This window comes from Arvicanthis niloticus, chromosome 3, assembly GCF_011762505.2.
Source record: "Arvicanthis niloticus isolate mArvNil1 chromosome 3, mArvNil1.pat.X, whole genome shotgun sequence".
NCBI classification, from domain to species: domain Eukaryota; kingdom Metazoa; phylum Chordata; class Mammalia; order Rodentia; family Muridae; genus Arvicanthis; species Arvicanthis niloticus.
In genome coordinates this window covers 120,028,667-120,041,102 of record NC_047660.1, presented here as the reverse complement: position 1 = coordinate 120,041,102, position 12,436 = coordinate 120,028,667, and the positions used below count along the sequence as shown (strand labels likewise).

Below are 12,436 nucleotides of genomic sequence, written 5' to 3'. Positions count from 1 at the left end.
GGGGTGTCCAGATGTCTAATGACACCACCATTTGCACCCATGCCTTCAAGAAGAAAGACGCTGCCTGCACAGCTCACTGTGCTACAGGAAACAACAGGTGCAGAAGGCAGAGGCCACTACGGAGCCATTTGGACCCAATACTGGGGCTTAACATAGCAAGAGCGCCGCCGGCTTGGCGTGCCTATGCTCATCTTCCAGGGAGATGAGCCTGGAGTCACATCACAGCCCCCGTTGCCATTCCAGGTGGTCCCACCTACTCTCTCTCAACCAAGATGAAAGGCAGCTGGAGAGGGCATCTCTCAAAGAGATGGGTCATATCCAACTCATTTTTCCTAGGTGCTGACAAGTCACCGTGAAAGTCTAGAAATGTGTAGCACAGCAAAAATACACAGGTCACCATGCTCTGGTAAATGACTACCAGAAGAGAAATTCATTATGTGGGGGCCCTCGGCTCCCATCGTGGAAGGGCGTGTTACATTAACAAGATGAAAGGTCCCCGAGGTTCTCTCCCCAGTGCGGACTCCACTGCAACAGCTCACACAATTTCAATTTCTGTTGCTTTGTGGGATCAGAGCCCAAAGGCGAGAGAAGGTAATTTAGCTATACTAATCAAAAAAAAGGGGGGTCACTAATGCCAACACCAACTGAAGCTTATCATTTATAACCAGATGAGAGTCTTTCTTCTGACCAGCACCAGCTATGACCACTAAAGTCCAGCACTCGTACCTAGGTCCAGGCAGAGAGGGTCTTTTTATTTTTAAATGTACAACTTGTTCTCCTGTTCAGGGTGCACAGACCTCCCTGCAGATGAACCCAGACATCAGAATATTATTATATAATATTATTCCTGTGGGTATACAGGGCGGGGTGGGGTGTGTGCTTTTTCTCTACATTGATTTATATCCAAGTAAGCCCAGCAGCGAAACTGAGCTGAGGAGTTCCAAACGTCAAAGATGAGAAAGGCACGCCAGGCTACTCTCAGCTCCGGACCAAATTTGGAGGTGATGGAGAGAAAGTCTTCATTCTGGGGTGGCTAGAAGAATCAGTAAGTTTCACATCCTTGCTCCTAGGAGCTGCAATGCAATTTCAGTGCCTCTTTATCTTCTCTTCTCCACTTTCCACCCTGCACATAAGAAGATAAGGAGCTACAGTTAGGATAGCCAAGAAGAGGTCCCACAAAAAAAGTGAATGGGTCAGCAGTTCTTTCTAAGTCATCGTTCTTCCCTTTCGGGTTGCTTCTCACACACGGTGAGGCCAACTGGAGCAAGCTCTCTAAAGCCAAATGTACCACCAGGCACAGGATGCAAGGCGCCTTGTCTAGGCAGCTCAGATGAGTATGACAGGACTCCCAACAGATGCCTTCTTTCCCAGGCAGACCCAGAAGTGCAGTAGGAGGCTTTGCCTGGTGCCCAACCTTTCACCTCCAGACACTGCTGCTGCAAATGTCAACCAAAAAGTAGATGAGCCAAGCCGGGCACACTCACCAGCCAATGTTAAATATTAAATGCCCTTGGTAGCGGGCCGGCCTGAAAGCTGCCATTTCGTTCATTCGTTATGCGGCTTTCTCCGGGCTCAGGAAGAGAGACTGCATCTCCCAGAAGCACACTGTGGAGACCTGCCCTCCTCCTGCTCAGCGCTGAGGAAGCCTTCAAAGCTGTTCAATTTGTCTGAGCCCCATCCATCTTTAATGTCACATTCTACATTTTTTCCTCTCTTCCTTTTTCAAAGCAGCCAAAAAAGAAAATGTCACTGCATCTGGGGCCAATTCAAAAACCAGGCTTAGACGAAGTTCTGTTTCGTTCTCCTGGGGGCCCCCATATTTTATCTCCCAAGGAGCCTTTAGGAAGTACCTCAGCACCCCCATCCCTGTGTTCATCTCTCTTCCCAGGACTGCAGCACCCATGAAGAGGAAAACACATTGATGTTTACGGAGACAGAGCAGGAAGGAGGGGGACACAGGGTGGGCTGTCACCACACCCATCAATTCCTGACAGGGACCGACTGGGAGATTGAGCATCCAATGCAAGCATATATGCCCTGTGCTTCCTTTTAGAAACTGTATTCCCCAAATTGATCCAAAGCACAGACTGTCCCTGGCCCTGGAAGGCATGCTTGGGGACATGGTCTGAGCCTCCTATGGTAGCTCGTCTCCCTTCCGAGTTTTGAAAAGTTCAGTCAAGCTGTGCAAAGGCAGGTGGCAACTCAGATGAATATGACAGTCAGAATGCATTCATGACAATCCCTCTCCCCTGCCACCAGCCTCGCCTAGGAACAGAGAGCTGATGCTCTTGACTGAGATGTAAGAGGGTGGCTGTCATCAGGGAGGACATGGGCGGGAGATAAGGGACTCCATCAGTGTCAGGCCAGGCCTGACACAACACAGCCATAAATCATTTTGCTTAAGATTCTCAGCTGCTAACTCAGAGAAGGGCAAGCAGGTAAGAGTAAAATAGGAGAACATCACCGTGTAGACAGACATGTTTGGTCTCTACCCTGGGACAAAGGGCATACTGTTAGAGTGTTGCTCATCCATTCTCAGGCTAATCAGATACAAGTGTGTACTGGGTGAGCCTGAGCATCTGAGTTTGACCTCTAGAACCTATGAAAGTTGTCCTCTGACTTCCATACATATACCTACATATACCGTGATACCCAAGTATACATGAATACACACACACACACACACACACACACACACTAATTATAATAAAATTTAAAATGTGGCAAACTCTACATAATGTATCAATGATTACATTAGGAGATAGATTGATCATGATAAATAGATGACTGATAATAGATTAATGATAGATTAGATAGATATAGATAATGATGATAGATGATAGACTATATATAGATAGATGATAAACAGATAGATAGATATATAGATATGTAGATAGAAAAATAGGTAGATAGATGGGTGATAAGCAGGCCCAGAATGGCTGTGCAGATGGCTATCTTTCCTCCCTGCTCCTCCCCCCACCCCACAGATAGCTGTGGATGCTCTGGCTGTGTTCACCTGAGTGATGTGGAGCACGTGGACTCTGGTGGAGCACTTGGAGTCCAGTGCTCCGCATTTCAATGAGGAGAGATTTCTCCAATCCCAAAGGCCCGAGACCTTCAGCAATGGTGCTCAGCCATACTCCAAAGAGGTTAGCACTGGCCAAACCCATTTTAGAGGTTGTCTTTCAGAATTTGTTACTTAGACAATTAAAAAAAAAAAAAACAATAACCTTGGTGTGTGTGGGGTTTTATATCCAGGGTAAAGAGAACCTTAAGTTGCAAATAATGAAGGAATTAGTGATTAATTAATTGCTGACAGGTGTGGGGCAAAACCATCTACAGATTCTTGGCTTCCCCCTCCCTTTCTCTCTTAAGATCATTCTTTCTTACTTTAATTAATTTTTTGCCACCTTAGCACTTCTCTTATCAAATATTCTTAGAAACTAAACAAATAGAGTGTACTGAGACCAAAGTACTCAATATGGTGTTTAATTGGAATTGTAGCCTGTTTTCCCCCAGTGTTTTCTCGGGGTACCTGGAAGCTTTCCCTGACAATGGAATTGGATGCACGAAGTGCATTTTTAGCATCTAGTTAATCTTCCTCTCAGGTGCCAAGGGCATGGCTTGATTGAATCAAGGAAACGTAAGCCATTGAGTGGTTTGTGGTTTCTCGTGCCTGCAAAAGAATTGAGGTGTTAAGATAACAGGGCTGTCACTCTTCTCTCTGTTCATCTCACTGTCCGTGTGTGTGTGTGTGTGTGTGTGTGTGTGTGTGTGTTTGTGTGCGCATGCACACGCAGGAGCTGCACACATGTCATGGGTGGTCTGTCCAACTGTTGGATGGCCAGTTTGGTATCTGAGGCATGCCCCAGCTTCCTGAAATCCACTGCATTGCTGCTTGCCATCGTACAAGTGGGTCAGGGGCAAGTATGTATCAATCTGCATCTGTGCACTTAAATCCAAGCCACAGAAAGAGAGGGAGACAGCCTGGTCACACACCCAGGCTGAGGCCTGCAGCACCAGCTGCTCAGGGTAAGTGGACTGTCTGTTCTACCCTTCCTGCTCAGAATACTATGGTGCAGCTACATTCCCAATACACAGAACTAGTTCCTGAGTGAGTGAGCCGCCAATCAGGAGGGACTTTAGGGACTCGGATTTATAATAGAAACAGAGATCTGGCCGCTTCAAAATGAGTTTCAGGTTTCAGAATGCTGCCCTGGTACTGTCCAACAGTCCTAAGATTCCTCAGGAAGGAGGGCCTCCACTACCTCCCCGAAAGCAGAGGATTGTTCAGCCATGACCACAGATTCATCCAGAAATGATGATTTGTAGGAATGAACAGGAATGGAAGAGGAGTTTTCAGAATGTGTCTCCGGTGGCCGTTGTATCATTTGGCCCGAGGCATTTTCCTCCAGATTGGAGCAACAGAAGTGATGTGCTGTGACTGATGGAACCCAGATGGCATCACACCAGCACGGCAGGAACAGGACAGGGAGCCACAGTGTGGGTCGATGGGGAAGGAGACGAGTGCTGGAGGGTTGTGGCCAGTCAGTTACTTGGTGACTGGTACAAGATGGTATTGGAAGCTACAAGGTCACAAGAGACATCCAGCCAAAGCGGGGATTCCCTGTGATATTTCTCTTATTTTCTTTCTCACAAGTTTTGAAGCATCAAAGGGTAGAAAGTTGAAATTGGAATCTCCAATCAATTCACAACCTAACGAGAAATGGAGCTTTTCAAATCCCCCAGGACTACTGGGTGGCTGTAAACATTATAAGAAAGTTCTTTATGTAAGAATATGAAAACAAAAACAAAAAACCTTTAGGACACATGTTTAGGCAAAAAAGAAAATGCAGAGGAAAGTACAGGCCATATATTTGCATGGTCCAAGGCAAAATGAAATTGTCTTGTTCTAAAACATTCAGAATTTTAATAGCCAGATGTGATGGCATGTACCTGTAATCCTAGCATTCGGGAACTTGAGACAGGAAAATGACAGTTCCTGGCTAGCCTGGGCTACATAGCCTGATTCTGTCTCAGAAAGGAAAAGGGAGAAATTCAAAGACAATATTAACCAAACAGTACATCCCAAGCTCCCACAAAGTCAGGCCTCCTGGCTTTCATTCCTGCAAACCTGAAGTGTCATGTGAACAATAAGGAGTAAGCCTTACCAATGACATTGTGGACTATAACAGCAAGGAGGGAGAGAATTTCCACTAAGTATCTACTTAAATTTTTTTTTAGCATTTACACTACTGTGACTGAATTAGCTATTAAAAAAACACAAAACCAAAAACAACAACAACAAAAACAACTAAATAAGAAAATATTGCTAGGGCTCCAGAGAGCCTCATGTTTATCTGTGAGTATATGTTGGGTGGGAAGAAGCTGAACACGGAGCATCAGGTTAAAATGACTAAAGCGAGACCTGCCCTCTCATGAGGAACATTCACTTGCCAATGGATGTAGATTCTAGGAAGCCCAATGAAACAGAAAATGTTACCTATCAAGTTTCCATCTCCTCAGGAACTTTGCTAGGCTCAAGCCAAGGGCTGGTTCATAGGTTAGTGCTACCTCCAAATCTCACTAAATGCAGGAGCTGAGTGGATGTATCAGAACTAATAAGATACTTCAAGTTTACACTATCTACATACACCATTTCATTTCCAACATAGTGCAACCCAAAGAAAAGTAGACCAGGCCGTACTCCCAAACCACAGCAAGCAACCAGCCTAGTACTTGTATTAAACCCCGTGATGTGCTGAATGAATTGCACATTAATCCTCAGAGTTCCCGGAAAGGCAGGTTGTATTTGTTACGTTTCTATTCCCAAGGAAAAACACCATGACCAAGGCAACTAATAGAAGAAAGGGTTTATTGGAGGCTCCCAGTTCCACAGGGATAGCAATCCACCATCACCACAGCAGGAAGTATGGTAGCAGGCAGGTGTGATGCTGAAGCAGCTGAGAGCTCACATCCTGATCCACAAGCAGGAAGCAGAGAGAGCACAGTGGGGATGGAGGGAGGCTTTTGAAGATCAGCCCAAGGATCTCACCTCCTCCAAGGCCTCATGTCCTCATGTCCTCATGCATTGCAAACAGCCACCCACAGGGAATCAAGTATTCAAATGTCTGAGACTTATGAACACATGTCATTCAACCCACCACACAGACCCTACCATTTTCCTCATTCTATAGATAAGAAAAAAAAGTCCAGAGTGGAGAGGAAACTTTCTCAACATTACCCAGTGAGAAAAAGACAAAGGCAGATTGAAACAGACGTCTACTGCTGAGCCTACACCCTGAACAGTTAACCACAAAGCCCTTATTTTAATGCAAATGACTTGTATAATATCAAGCTATGCAATATGTCTTCTCAGCTATTCTACTCCGCAGAACCTTCCGAATTCGAGAACACAATAGGGCTGATTTGGAAGTAAGGGCTATTTTCATTTGATTAGATAACAGCTACAAATTCTTTTGTGCTATCAACTCAGATGAACACTGAGCTCACCACTGTTTGGAACTCACAGGAATGTTCTGTGTGGCCCCAAATCCTCTTCTCATGGCGGATATTTCTAAAAGTATGACAACTCAACAACTCTCAGGAATGCTACTCTTTTCCACATAAGAGAATGAGCCAAATGGAGAACATGAGGGATACTTATATCCAAGAGGACAGAAGCCAAAAAAGTAATTTGGGGGCTGGAGAGATGCTCTATGGTTAAAAGGTTCAATTCCTTGCACACCCCCGCCATGACAGCTCACAACTATCTGTAACTCCAGTTCCAGCAGAGTCAATGCCTGCCTCTGGCATCTGAGGGCACCAGGCTTGCACATCGTGCATAGACATACAGATAGGCAAATTATCAATACACATAAAATATTTTAATTAAAAAGATATTAATTCAGAGCCTGGGTAGTTGGCTCAATGGGTAAAGCATTTGCCATGGGCAAGCATGAGTACCAGAGTTCAAATCCACAAGAACATGTTAAAAAGCCAGGTACATGTTTATAGACTCCTGCCTCCTATAATCCTAGTAAGTGGGGAGGCTAAAACAGGGAATCCTCAAGCAACCTAACAAACCAGACTAGCTGAAAACTGTGATCTCCAAGTTCAGCAAAAGAATCTTCCTATATTAGTTTGCTTTTCTACTACTGTGATAAAACATCATGACCAAAAGCATCTTGGGGAGAAAAGGGTTTCTATGACTTATAGTCCATTATCAGGGGAAGCCAAGGCATGAGCTGAAGCAGAGACCGTGAAGGAACACTGTCTGCTGGCTTGTTTTCCATGGCCTACTCAGGATGCTTTCTTACCCACCCAGGATTACTTGCCCAGGGGTGGCACCACCCACAGTGGTCTTCTACATCAATCATTGATTAAGAAAAATTCCCCACATACTTTTACCTACTGGCCAGTCTTATGGTGACATTAGATAACCCCATATTATATCAAGGTGACAAAACAAACAAACAAACAAACAAACAAAAAAAAACCCTAACCAACATAATTGACTCCTTTTCAGTATGACACACAAATATATTACCATCAAACAATAAACTTTCCTTTCTGATTTAGCCCCAAATTCTCATGTTAGTATTACATTAGAAAACGTAGTATAACTTTAAAAGCCCCTACAGTTTTCAAAAGTTCAATCTCTTTAAAACATCAAAGATCCCAGACAGGCATTATAGCAGAAGCCTTTAATCTCGGTACTTGAGAAGGACCAAGGCATAGTCACAATTAAAGTAAAATTCAGAGCTGGAAAGATGGCTCAGTGGTTAAGAGCACTGACTGCTCTCCCAGAGGTCCTGAGTTCAACTCCCAGAATAATCTCAATTGTAATCATAATCTTCTGGACTCCAAAGGGCTTGGGCTGCCATTTGTCTAACTCTGTTGTTTACAGCACACACAGCTCCTCTCCTAGGCTCAGGCCAGCTTTTCTATTACACCTACCACTGTCCTTTGAGAATCATCTCAAGATGCTAACCTCTCCAAACACTTGGGAGTCACAAGCTGTACCTTAACCAATGGCTTCCTGGCTTTCTGGCCGCTCTTCAGGAACTCCAGCTCTGCCATGTGTCATCAAACCTCAGTTTCTCTCTGTGACCCTCTCAAGTTTCCACTGCACCTGAGCTACACCTTTATCTGTGGCCTCTCTTGACTTCACACAGTGCCAACCTTCAGCTGTTCTCCATGACCTTCACCCCTCAAAACCACAAGTGAGGGGGAGACTCTTACTCAGCACCAAGCTCAGCTGCCCGTATGAGATGCAGCCTTGGTCCCCTCCGGACCACAACTTCTGTGTACTGACCCTGAGGAAACACTCACTGGTTTCACCTCGCTGTTGCTGATCTATTCTTAATCACAGCTAACTTCTCAGCCATCATTAACCAGCACCAAAGTGAAAAGGTTGGGGGCCTCTTGTTAATCACAATTGTTTCTTCAGCTCTAGCTGACCGGGAATGATACATTGTTTATTCAAAATACCAGACAAGTGGTCCCTGTAGAGTCGGCTTCCTTCTAAAACTTCACAAGCTAGGCTTCTGTTGTCTACACTGCACTTAACATTTCTGTCTTCCGAACTCCCACAACAGCTCATTAATCTCTGAGGACTCTTGGCTTTTCTGGTCCTAAATTCCAAAGTCCATCCACAATCCTCCCCAGAACAACATAGTCAGATCTGTCACAGCAACACTCCATGATCCCGGTACCAATTTCTGTTTTAGTTAGGCTTACTATTGCTGTAATAAAACACCATGACCAATAGCAGCATGGGAAGGAAAGATTTATTTGGCTAACAGTTTATATAGTCCATCATTCTGGGAAACCAAGACAGGAGCCAAAGGCAAGAACCTGGAGTCCAGGAACTGAAGCAGAAGCCATGGAGGAATGATGCCTACCGGCTTGTTCTCCATGGCTTGCTCAGCTTGCTTTCTTACGCAGGCTAATGCTACTATCACATGGGTGGCACCACCCATGTGGTGAATCAAGGAAATATACCACAGGCTTACCTGCAGGCAAATCTGGTAGTAGCATTTTCTTAGTTGGCATTCTCTCTTCCCAGACCACTCCAGATTGTGTCAAATTGGAAAAAACAAACAAACAAACAAACAAAAACAAAACCCTTACCAGCACACTATCTCAACATATTAAGATGGAGAATGAAGACACCCAGTTTAAAACATGCCTCCATATGAATGCACACAAACATGTATGCAAGCTCACACATGTGAATATACATACACTACACACAATATGCATTTTTAAAAAAGCAATCCAGGATCACAGAAGGCCAAGTTCAGATGCATATATTGGTATTACTCGACTAAGAAAATGACAGGGTTCAAATTGGCCATAGGTAAATTACGAACGTTTAACCAAAGTTCAATAGTCCCTTGGGACATTTCCCCTCCTGAACTACCCTGAACACCAGGAAGAACATCCACAAAAGAACTGTGGGAACATCAGTGCATCTGCCCTGAATTGCATTTATTCTCTACGAATTGGAAAAGTCCATTTCAGATACTGTATTTCTTTTCAGAACCAGAAACACAGACACAAAATGGGTCTTTAATAAATGTTTGTTGAAATGACAGATGAATGATGAGTCCATCAGCCAATTGATACAAACCTACTCCTTAATGGCCATGCTTACGAACAGTATCTTGTTCTGACAATTCAAGTCCTTCCTCTAGCCTGCCAATAAACTATTCAAATGACTTTTATTCTAATGATACATTGCGATAATTGCCAGAAATTCTATTCTCAATAGGCAGGATAGAAACCAAACTAATACCAAATTTTTCCCTAAAAAAATCAGGACATAAGAGGGTGAAGACATGACTCAGAGGTTAAGTCCACTTGCTGTTCCTGCAGAGAAACCTGGTCAGTTCCCAGCACCCACATGACTGCCTGTAACTCCAGCTCCAGACCTCTTCTGATGGCACCGGGCATGGACATGTGTATATGCAGACATGCAGACAAAACCATCATACACCAAAGTAAAAATAAAATGAATATTTTTAATTGAGGTGTGTAAACAAAATAACTCTAACACAATAAAATGGAAGTAGCTTGCAGATCAACTTAACACGTTGTCCTTGCAGTGTCTACAGGGCTGCGGTGATGTCTCTGTAAGTGTCTGCAAGAATATTGGGCTTGTTCAAATTAAAATATTGAGAGAAATAAAAAAAGTTGGACTGATCCAATAATCAAAGAAAGACGCAAGAAACAATAGCAGCTGGGGTTGGTGAAGTTGCTAATTTAATTGGGGACTAATCAGCCACTCCATTAAAAAAATTCTTCTGCCACATTTGGAGAGGATGTGTAGATGAGAAGGCATGGCTTGGCTGTCAAAAGTTTTTTTTTCCCCCCTTAGGAAAAAAATAATTTTATACAAATTGACATAAGGTTGCCCTCTCACTCACTTTCAAATTGCTGGAGCATAGGAAGCAGGTAGATAGTCCAAGACTTCTGAGGAAGGAGGTGAGCTGAACCTTGACCAGGTGATGGGACATTACAGGGAGGTGAGCATTTCACAGGTTCCCAGGAAAGGCTCCAGTGGAGCAAAGGCTGCTGGTACTTTGTGAGTAGATGCCAGGAGACTCAGATTTCCAAACTTCTCACAGGAGTTAAGAATCTGTAATTACTCAACGGAAAAATATGAATTACCTTTACATAGGAATAGATAATAAGGGTTGATGCAACCGAGTTTAATGTGAATGCAGACTCTTGTGCTATTTCTCATGGTATGTTGCTAAAGGTTGAACTTCACTTTCTATATGTTTACTATTTTAAGAGTTAGACTTAGGGTCAGGGAGTAGCTTAGTCAGGGAAGTTTTAGCTAGCAAGCAAAAGGACCTAAATTCAGATCCCTATCACACACATACACATTCACCCACACACATGCACCCACATACACACATATGCACCCACATACTGCACACACAGATGCACCCACATACTGTCCACACACATGTACCCACATACATACATGCACCCACATATTGCATACACACATGCACGTACATACACAAACATGCACCCACATACTGCACACATACATGTACCCACATACTGCACACACACACATACTGCCCACACACATGTATCCACACACACACATGTACCTACATACTGCCCACACACATGTATACACATCTGCCCACACACATTTGCATCCACATACTATACACACACATGCATCCACATACTGTGCACACACATGTACCCATATACTGCACACACACATACATCACCCATATACTACACACATACACATGCATTCATGTCCTGCCCACATATGTCCACCCACATACTGCACACATATATACATGCACCCATATATTGCACATACACATGTACCCATATACTTCACACACATGTACCCACATACTACACACACACAAACACACATGCACCCACATACTGCACACATAGTGTATTTCCATACAATGAAAAAATACACATACCTGTTTTTATTATTTGCATTCCTGTTTTTGAAATCTCAATAGTGATCTTCAAAACCTTCCCTGTACCAGAATTTACTGAGGATTCTTTTTGAAGCAGAGCCCTCTGAATCTACTCTAAGTTGATCAACAAGACATTGGGAGGAATCTGGACTTGAACAAGCTGAAGGTCCCAGGTCCTTGATGGCTTGATGTGGATGAGGTACATCTCTTTTGAGAAGCTTCCCTGTGACTTATGTCTTGGATAATGTCCTGACACTGAAACGAGAAATCCCAACCTCAGAGAATTCACCAAAGTTGCAGCTATAATGGAAGAGAGACTCTGGGGAGTCAGTTTAGTGACACTAAACTGCAGTGCCAAATAACCACTCAATAAATGCTTCAAAATTTATCTGGCTTGCTCAAGCTTAGCATAGTTAGAGAATTACAGCTCAATCATTCTTGTAAACCCAGCACTTGGGAATTAGAGGCAAGAAGATCGGCCACTGAAGTTTAGCCTTGGCTACATAAGGAATTCAAGGTTACCCTAAAATACCTAAGACTGTCTCAAAGAAGCAAGCGAGTGGGCTGGGGAGATGGTTCCCCGGGTAAGTGTGCTTGCTTTCTTAACATGAGGAGTTCAGAATCTGTGCACAGTCATACATGGTAGGTCGCACCTGAAACTCCAGCACTGTGGGTTTTATGAAGCCCAGGCTGCCTTCCAAAGCCCTATCAAGGCAAAGATGACTTTGAACTGCTAATCCTCCTGCCTCGGGCTTCTTAGTGCTGGTTTACAATTGGGTGGCTCCATACCTGGCCTCAGAAATATCTTTAACCTCCTTTGCTCGGGAAGGAATACCTGACAACAGACTCGGAACCCATGTTCTGATGACGACTCTCGAGTCATCATGGCTGCTGATCTCTGCTCGACTAGCCGTCCCCTCCTAGGGATATTTTGACTAGGAAAGTCAGAGTTAACGTCC

The 12,436-nt window shown here is 44.0% G+C and overlaps 1 long non-coding RNA gene across 1 annotated transcript; it reads right to left on the bottom strand.

Annotated features, from left to right (window-relative positions):
• Positions 1-876: 876 nt before the first annotated feature.
• On the bottom strand, positions 877-11,834 carry LOC143441627 (uncharacterized). The gene is made up of 3 exons (XR_013109194.1): positions 11,478-11,834; positions 10,434-10,645; positions 877-1,123 (listed from the first exon to the last, which is right to left on the bottom strand). It is a non-coding gene; the product is annotated as an uncharacterized LOC143441627 (long non-coding RNA).
• Between the last annotated feature and the right edge of the window lie 602 nt (positions 11,835-12,436).